Here is a 10628-nt window from a genome sequence, read left to right as displayed (position 1 = left end):
GAATGAATGTATTGCTCATTGTTAGTGCTTGTTGCATTAATTAACGTTAACTAATACACCTGTAAAATGTTACCACGTTACTGACACATCTGCAGTTATTAAAAAGCAGTCGTTTTTAATAATCAGGTGGATTGTGCTCTCATCTTTGTGCAGATAATCATACACCAAATCCATTAATAAACACATTTTATTTATAGAAACTCACATTAAGCCAGCATAAAACAGATTAAGCTGTTTAGGTTGATTTCTTCATGCAGTGATCTGGTTATTGTTTAGTTATGCAAACAATATTACAGAGTACGTGAGTAAAAATACAAATGTGGTGGGTTTTGTAATTTTCTAATTAATATTTCAAATTCATGAGAGCAAATTTAACTTAAAACTTCATATTATATTGTATTATATACATAAATCGTTTCAGTCTTTTAAAATTATTTAGGATTTATGCATTTGCAATGAGGTCAGTAACTGATAAATTACTGAACAGATAAAATATTACAATAAAATAACTAAATAATAATAAATAAAATAAAATATCTGAGTGAAAGTAAGGTTTTTATTTGATTGATTTTCATTGGCTCGCCATTGGCCCGTATAAGGAGTCAAACTCACTGATTGGACGAGCCGCGTGTCTATCAAAAGTGCGCTAGTTGGACAGGCGGCATCAGTCGCGGAGACGCCCCGTCCGCGTCGTGATTGGACGACACCGCTGTCCGTCTATCCTTACTGGCCTGCGATTGGCTGAGAGTGTCAGAGGGCGGCGACGTGCGCGTGCGGTCAGTGAGTGAAGAGCGCAGGGCGGATCAGCGTGAGGCCGCGACACCGACACACGCGCGGAAAACTCTCGGAAATCAACGGAATCGGTGAGAATAAACTCGTTAAAGTGTGTTAACTCTTCTTCGCGGTTAAGTCGGTACGTAGAAAGTGTGACGCGGGAATTGGCGCCGAGGGCGGTTTGCGCGGGTCAGTGACGCGGCTGAAGTGAGTGACAGTTACAATCACTGCGATTTGACACGAATCAAATCAGATTTATTGATTAAGATGATTTATCAGACCTGCTGCTGATTTCAGGTCAGTTCAAGCCTGAAACTGTAGTTTTTGATTTGATTCGTGTGTGTATTTGTGAGTAAAGTTGTCCTTGATTGTGTTTGTGTGGCCTGTCAGGGGTGAAATGTTGACCACAGGACTATTAATTGTTCAGTATTTCCTTGGTTTTTCTTATAATGGATCATTCAGATGTATATTTTAGCACAATACGTTTCTGTGGATGTCACCGCATCAGATAAGAACCGCTTTCTCTCCATCAGTTTATTTGTCATAATTCGTCCAGTCTGTGGAGTTTGTTGTGTGTTTGAGCTGAATCATATATGATCCATCCTGCTGAGGATTTAGATGTGACGCAAGCATCAGCGGATTACACACACTCACACACACTCACTCACTCACGCACTCTCACTCACACGCCCACGCACTCACACGCACTCACACACACACACACTCTCTCACACACTCACACTCTCTCTCACACACACGCACTCACGCACTCACACGCACTCACACTCTCACACACTCACACACACACACACACACACACACACACACTCTCTCACACACTCACACTCTCTCTCACACACACGCACTCACGCACTCACACGCACTCACACTCTCACACACTCACACACACACACACACACACACACACACACTCTCTCACACACTCACACTCTCTCTCACACACACGCACTCACGCACTCACACGCACTCACACTCTCACACACTCACACACACACACACACACACACACACACACTCACACTCTCTCACACACTCACACTCTCTCACTCACACGCACACACTCACACTCTCTCACACACTCACACTCTCTCACACACACACTCTCACACACACACACGCACTCGCACGCACGCACACACACACTCACACGCACACACGCACACACGCACTCACACACGCACTCACACGCACTCACACACACACACTCACACTCTCTCACACACTCACACTCTCTCACACACACACACTCTCACACACACACGCACTCACACTCGCACGCACACACTCACTCGCACACGCACACGCACTCACACGCACTCACACACACACACACTCACACACACACTCATACTCACGCACACTCACACACACACACACACACACACAAACAACCAGATTCATACGTACACATATACATGCATTTATACATGCTCACATATTCAGTCTTATGCTCTTCATATTAGTATGGCGTGCAGTTCGTGCCAAAAACGTGTCAACTGCTTTGTGCAAAACAATTATGTCTACTGTTATTGCCTTTGTTTTGTTGGTGTCATCTTCCTTGTCATGCATTCAGATCAGTTTCATGCTATAAATTATAGCTCCCAGTGACTGTTCTGCAACACATTTAGATATCCAGGTAATCAACTCGATCGTTTAGACTTTTTCAATAATGAGTTTTGTAATAATTTTAGATCTTTGAGTGCATCTGTAGAGTGTAGGTTTCATATTTGTGCGTTGTCATAATGTTCTGAGATTTAGAAAGATGTTGAGTCATTATTAAACGTATTTATAAATAAATATATATACATATGAATGAATGAGTATTACATTTTCGCCTCCTGTCCGCAACCCAACCAGAACAGACCTGTGATCCATGATTTTAGAAGCTCTTTTATACTTTGTCCGATGGGTTGTCTTTCCTTTTGCTCATCATATTGTTAATTGTGCATTAAGTAAAAATGCTGAAGGCTTTAGACATACAGATGTTTCTCAGGCATCTTATTTGTATATTTTAGATGTAGATGTGTTTTTTTTTCTTCATCAGATTTTGAGAAATGTAGCATTGCATCACAGTTTCAGCAATGGATGCTCTGCAGTGAATGGGTGCCGTCAGAATGAGAGTCCAAACAGCTGATAAAAACATCACAATAATCCACAAGTAATCGTATTTTAGCCAGAAGCGACTGTTTGAAGTTAAAAACGTCTTAATAATGGATTAGTTTCATGTAAACACTCAGCTCTTTGCTTCTCCAGTGTTAACTGATGGACTGAAGTGGTGTGGATTACTTGTGGATTATTGTGATGTTTTTATCAGCTGTTTGGACTCTCATTCTGACGGCACCCATTCACTGCAGAGGATCCATTACTGAGCAAGTGATGTAATGCTACATTTCTCCAAATATGATGAAGAAACAAACTCATCTACATCTTGGATGGCCAGAGAGTGAGAATTTTCAGCAAATTTTCATTTTTGGGTGAACTATTATCTTAATATATACATACTTAATCTAATATGATCTGACAGTGAACAGTTGAATTTTATTATGTTAACAAAGATTAATACATGCTGTAACAAATGCATTGCTCATTGTTACTTAATCTTAGTCAGTGCATTAACTAATGGGACCTCATTGTATCATTTTGCCTGTGTCATGTAACCGAGCGCAGGCCGTTTATCATGTAAATGAGTCAGGAGATCGGCCAATATTAAGTTACACTTCACAGGTGAGCTTTATAAATGCATGTGCATTGTTTATGAATTACTTATTTGAATGTTTTTGCTTGAATTCCATCCAGCCCGGTCAGTTTTTAGGTCAGCTAACTGGACTCATCCAGTTTTGCTGGTTTATTGCTTTTACTAAAATTTCCTTGTGTGATTCATGGGTAGTTCAGCATTAAGTTTTATCATCTGCACACTGAAATAGCTCATAAACTGTCATACTCGTAACGCGCATGAGGAAGTGAAAGGAGAAGGGTTTTTTGACATGAGATACAGTTGTAGGTGCTTCTTTTGTGTGTGTGAGCTTGTTTACAAGGAAGAGATTGTCGTTCAGTGATTTGATAGGGGAGTCTTCTGAGAGACTTCTGCTCCAGTGAAGGTGTAAATAAAATGTGTCCGTAAGGATCGCTGAGTCACAAAACCACCCCCACTCTTCCTGACGGATTCAGAGAGAGAAACCGAATCAATGGCTGTTGGCGAGTCTGTAATTGGAGCGATTGATCCGTTGGCGTGTGATTATGTAAACTGTGCAGGTCATTCTTGTGTCTTGCTGTCTAATGCATATAAAGATATAATAATATATATGAATGTATAAGAATAGCACATTAGAATGATTTCTGAAGGATCATGTGATGCTGACAATTCAGCTTTGATCACAGGAATTTTATAATATATTAAAATAACAAATGGTTCTTTTAAATTGCAATAATTTTTCACAACATTACCGTTTTTACTAGAATTATGATAAAATAAATGCAGCCTTGGTTGACAGAAGAGTCTTCAATGTAAATGTCCTAATAGATGTTCGTTTGGCTCAGTTTCTTGTTTGCATGTCTTTGTGGTTTTATATAGCTTCATCTTCTTTGGTTGTGGTTTGTGGTTCTTTGTTTCCATGGAATTGTGGGTGGAGCTAAGGAGTGTCTCATGAATAATGTATTAGTAAAGTGATAGAGGAGTGGTGTTTTTCTGACAGCCCAGAAATATACGGCTCGTTTCACCAAACAGCATCAGCCAGCATTTGACATGATTTAAACTGGTTATTAGCAGTGTTTGTAGTTGTGACGGCTTTTTTTCTGAATGTTGGATGACTGGTTTGTCCTTTAGTTTGCCTCAACTTACCATAAAAAAAGTTGTAAACAAAAATCTTTTTGTAATTTCACGTTTAATTTAATTTGTTTTTTGTTTGTAAAAATTTCCTAGCAATTTTTTTTTGTATATGATACCATGTAAATATGTTAATTGCTTTTTATCTAGGGATGTGACCATATAAATTTCAGCTAATATTGTTTGTTTCATATTTTGTTTCCCAAAATATTCGAAGCACGTAATAGCAGGGCATAGGGCTGCACAATTAATCGAATGCGATTGTCATGCGTATAAATATACTATATTTTAATGAAAATGATAATAATAAGAACTCCGATAAACCGTATATTGCCGTAGTCGTGTGTTTATTAGTCACGTTGAATCAGTGAAAGCAGTTGAATCTTCTGTTTATTCAGCTGCAGCGATAGGCATTTTCTGGGTTTCTTCTGCGAGGCGTATTTGGAGTTTCAGCGCGAGAGCGCCCTCTGGCCATTGAATGGAGATTTACTGCTGATCACAGAACCGTGCTTCATTGAAAGATACGCATGACAATCGCAGCTTCTGTCGAATCGCGATCTCGATTCCATTTCGATTTATCGTGCAGCCCTAGCAGGGCATATATCATTATTTTTTTATGCATTTGTTTGTATCAATTTTCAAAAGCATTATCTAACTTCGTATTTTACATTTTTTGGGTAACGTTAATAATAAATGATTATTAATGTTAGTTTGTATTTCTTTTTCCAAAACAAATACATTGTATTTTATGTATTCACAATTTTGAGCATAATTATTAGAGCATATTTGGGCATAAAACAAAAATCGGACTGTTTTTTTTTTTTTTTTTTAACTGATGCATCTCTAATTTTTCTTAAAGAACTTGCCAGTTCCCTCCATTGATAAATATAATAATAGTGCACAGCTGGTTTGTGTGCATGTATGTTCACTTTCAGCTGAATGTTCTGGATTGTATTTGCCCCATAGCGTCATGTTGAATAAATGTGATAGATTAGTGCGCATGAAGACGCTGGTGAGCCGTAATCTCTGAAGGCCCGCAGCGGGACGAGCTCAGAGTTTTATGAACAATCATCCGCTGGGAAATCTCCAAAATCACCATTACCAAGCCTTTCAGAGAGGAGAGAAAGATTTGAGACAGACGTAATGAACTGCAAACATGACTGACTGCAGAGAAATGAGGGATCATTGCTGCCAGTCCTAATTTAGCTTTCAGACTGAAGTTAATGAGACCTGTCGTCACGACTGACATCAATGCAATAGTAATTTAATAGTAACTTGTTTATTTGGTCTGTCATCACCACAAAGTCTGCAGCCGGTTGCAACAAACTGCTTAAATTAAGAAAACCCTTTGCAATAATACCCTTACAATGAAAACTAAATGTTAGCCTGCTCATTTTACTGTTTATTCTGACCATGCAGACAGAAAGGCCTCATCTGATAGTCATGTAAAAAGAGCAGTTACTGTTTATCTGCTACAAACAGATAATAAACTTAATGAACTTTGAAACGTGCAGGTTCATGAGGAGTTGCCACATCAGTGTTATATTCAGTTGAAGATTGAACTATATGTTTATCATTGCATCAAATAATTTACTGATCTTTGCTTTACTTTCACCTTCCTACCAAAGGAACCTGTCAGACGACGCCAAAGATAAAACGAGTCGTTAAGCACATCGATTTAGATTCAGTCTGAGTGGTACAAAAAAATAAAAATGAATAAAAACGTGAGCTGAGTGTTTAAATGCAGGGGATTGTTGGTACACTGAATATTTGGTGTAGAAACAATTTTCACTTCTAAATTTTACAGTGAATTACAAAGAAATGGCAAGTAACACATTGAATCAAGTAGAAAGACTGAAGTAGTATTTTCTTGTAAATCCTACTGCAATAATAATCTTATTATATTTACAACTTCGAAAAATCTTTTGAAAAAAAAAAGCAAACAGCAAGTGACTCGTTGAAATAAACATGCAATTTTTTAAAGTAACTTTCTCCAGTGATCTTTGTTTAGAACTTAAAAAATAATTTTGGAAAAAAAAAAATTGTTAAAACTAATAAATTTCACAAATAGGCCTAATTACAAAGAAACAAGTAACTCACTGAATTAAACATGACATTTTAAAGTAGAACGGCTGGAATAGTATTTTCTTGTAAAACTTGCTCTGAAAATCATTCTTTAGTGTTTTAGAATTGTAAATCTGTTCTGAATTGCATGTTTTGTGCTCGGGCCGCAGTGTTTGCTGTGTTTCTCGGTCTGCATATGTGGATCAATGCTGCCGCCCATCTGAGAGAAGTGACACAGATCCAGCGCTTCTGGGAGAGACACTTTCTCTGAGCTGACTGCGCACAAACACACCGACAGCTCATTATCAGTTCGTGACGTGACCCTGTGAAGGAGACGGCGGACACAAAGCCAACGCCACGCACCACACACACACGCATGTCTTCCATATGGAAATCTGTTCATAAGGAAAATGCGCCATTATGCTAATGGCTGTTGCAGTTAATATTAATGTCCTCTTGAGACTGAAGCGCATGACAGAGTGAGTGTGTGTTATTGAATTACTGCTCTTGGGGAAATTTCTCACTAATTCGTCCCTCGTTGTATCTCATCAGCTCAATCTGCAGAGGAGATGCCTAAACTGGAAAAAATAAAATAAAATAAAAATCCATTTAATTCTTTTTAGTTCAAAATTTCATATTTTTAAAGGGATACTCCACCCCAAAATGAAAATTTTGTCATTAATCACTTAACCCCATGTCGTTCCAAACCCGTAAAAGCTTCGTTCGTCTTCGGAACACAATTTAAGATATTTTGGATAAAAACAGCTTGTGACTGTCCCATTGACTGCCAAGTAAATTACATTGTCAAGGTCCAGTAAAGTATGAAAGACATTGTCAGAATAGTCCATCTGCCATCAGTGGTTCAACCGTAACGTTATGAAACAACAAGAATACTTTTTGTAAGCGAAGAAAACAAAAATAACGACTTTATTCAACAATTTGTCTCCTCTGTGTCTCTCCGCATCACCGTAGCGCCATTTTGGAGAATATCCGCTGAACGCAAGCAGCGTACGCTATTCTGTGTCGTCCAAACCCGTAAAAGCTTCTTTCGTCTTCGGAACACAATTTAAGATATTTTGGATAAAAACAGCTTGTGAATGTCCGATTGACTGCCAAGTAAATTACATTGTCAAGGTCCAGTAAAGTATGAAAGACATTGTCAGAATAGTCCATCTGCCATCAGTGGTTCAACCGTAACGTTATGAAACAACACTGCAGCGATAGGCATTTTCTGGGTTTCTTCTGCGAGGCGTATTTGGAGTTTCAGCGCGAGAGCGCCCTCTGGCCATTGAATGGAGATTTACTGCTGATCACAGAACCGTGCTTCATTGAAAGATACGCATGACAATCGCAGCTTCTGTCGAATCGCGATCTCGATTCCATTTCGATTTATCGTGCAGCCCTAGCAGGGCATATATCATTATTTTTTTATGCATTTGTTTGTATCAATTTTCAAAAGCATTATCTAACTTCGTATTTTACATTTTTTGGGTAACGTTAATAATAAATGATTATTAATGTTAGTTTGTATTTCTTTTTCCAAAACAAATACATTGTATTTTATGTATTCACAATTTTGAGCATAATTATTAGAGCATATTTGGGCATAAAACAAAAATCGGACTGTTTTTTTTTTTTTTTTTTAACTGATGCATCTCTAATTTTTCTTAAAGAACTTGCCAGTTCCCTCCATTGATAAATATAATAATAGTGCACAGCTGGTTTGTGTGCATGTATGTTCACTTTCAGCTGAATGTTCTGGATTGTATTTGCCCCATAGCGTCATGTTGAATAAATGTGATAGATTAGTGCGCATGAAGACGCTGGTGAGCCGTAATCTCTGAAGGCCCGCAGCGGGACGAGCTCAGAGTTTTATGAACAATCATCCGCTGGGAAATCTCCAAAATCACCATTACCAAGCCTTTCAGAGAGGAGAGAAAGATTTGAGACAGACGTAATGAACTGCAAACATGACTGACTGCAGAGAAATGAGGGATCATTGCTGCCAGTCCTAATTTAGCTTTCAGACTGAAGTTAATGAGACCTGTCGTCACGACTGACATCAATGCAATAGTAATTTAATAGTAACTTGTTTATTTGGTCTGTCATCACCACAAAGTCTGCAGCCGGTTGCAACAAACTGCTTAAATTAAGAAAACCCTTTGCAATAATACCCTTACAATGAAAACTAAATGTTAGCCTGCTCATTTTACTGTTTATTCTGACCATGCAGACAGAAAGGCCTCATCTGATAGTCATGTAAAAAGAGCAGTTACTGTTTATCTGCTACAAACAGATAATAAACTTAATGAACTTTGAAACGTGCAGGTTCATGAGGAGTTGCCACATCAGTGTTATATTCAGTTGAAGATTGAACTATATGTTTATCATTGCATCAAATAATTTACTGATCTTTGCTTTACTTTCACCTTCCTACCAAAGGAACCTGTCAGACGACGCCAAAGATAAAACGAGTCGTTAAGCACATCGATTTAGATTCAGTCTGAGTGGTACAAAAAAATAAAAATGAATAAAAACGTGAGCTGAGTGTTTAAATGCAGGGGATTGTTGGTACACTGAATATTTGGTGTAGAAACAATTTTCACTTCTAAATTTTACAGTGAATTACAAAGAAATGGCAAGTAACACATTGAATCAAGTAGAAAGACTGAAGTAGTATTTTCTTGTAAATCCTACTGCAATAATAATCTTATTATATTTACAACTTCGAAAAATCTTTTGAAAAAAAAAAGCAAACAGCAAGTGACTCGTTGAAATAAACATGCAATTTTTTAAAGTAACTTTCTCCAGTGATCTTTGTTTAGAACTTAAAAAATAATTTTGGAAAAAAAAAAATTGTTAAAACTAATAAATTTCACAAATAGGCCTAATTACAAAGAAACAAGTAACTCACTGAATTAAACATGACATTTTAAAGTAGAACGGCTGGAATAGTATTTTCTTGTAAAACTTGCTCTGAAAATCATTCTTTAGTGTTTTAGAATTGTAAATCTGTTCTGAATTGCATGTTTTGTGCTCGGGCCGCAGTGTTTGCTGTGTTTCTCGGTCTGCATGTGTGGATCAATGCTGCCGCCCATCTGAGAGAAGTGACACAGATCCAGCGCTTCTGGGAGAGACACTTTCTCTGAGCTGACTGCGCACAAACACACCGACAGCTCATTATCAGTTCGTGACGTGACCCTGTGAAGGAGACGGCGGACACAAAGCCAACGCCACGCACCACACACACACGCATGTCTTCCATATGGAAATCTGTTCATAAGGAAAATGCGCCATTATGCTAATGGCTGTTGCAGTTAATATTAATGTCCTCTTGAGACTGAAGCGCATGACAGAGTGAGTGTGTGTTATTGAATTACTGCTCTTGGGGAAATTTCTCACTAATTCGTCCCTCGTTGTATCTCATCAGCTCAATCTGCAGAGGAGATGCCTAAACTGGAAAAAATAAAATAAAATAAAAATCCATTTAATTCTTTTTAGTTCAAAATTTCATATTTTTAAAGGGATACTCCACCCCAAAATGAAAATTTTGTCATTAATCACTTAACCCCATGTCGTTCCAAACCCGTAAAAGCTTCGTTCGTCTTCGGAACACAATTTAAGATATTTTGGATAAAAACAGCTTGTGACTGTCCCATTGACTGCCAAGTAAATTACATTGTCAAGGTCCAGTGAAAGACAAAAGACATTGTCAGAATAGTCCATCTGCCATCAGTGGTTCAACCGTAACGTTATGAAACATACTTTTTGTTTTTTGTAAGCGAAGAAAACAAAAATAACGACTTTATTCAACAATTTGTCTCCTCTGTGTCTCTCCGCATCACCGTAGCGCCATTTTGGAGAATATCCGCTGAACGCAAGCAGCGTACGCTATTCTGTGTCAGCTGCGCTGCACGGATGCGCTGTTTTCGTTCAAATCAAAGCG

Source organism: Sinocyclocheilus anshuiensis, unplaced genomic scaffold (assembly GCF_001515605.1).
Source record: "Sinocyclocheilus anshuiensis isolate Anshui unplaced genomic scaffold, SAMN03320099.WGS_v1.1 scaffold601, whole genome shotgun sequence".
Lineage (NCBI taxonomy): Eukaryota > Metazoa > Chordata > Actinopteri > Cypriniformes > Cyprinidae > Sinocyclocheilus > Sinocyclocheilus anshuiensis.
This window is presented reverse-complemented; position numbering follows the sequence as displayed.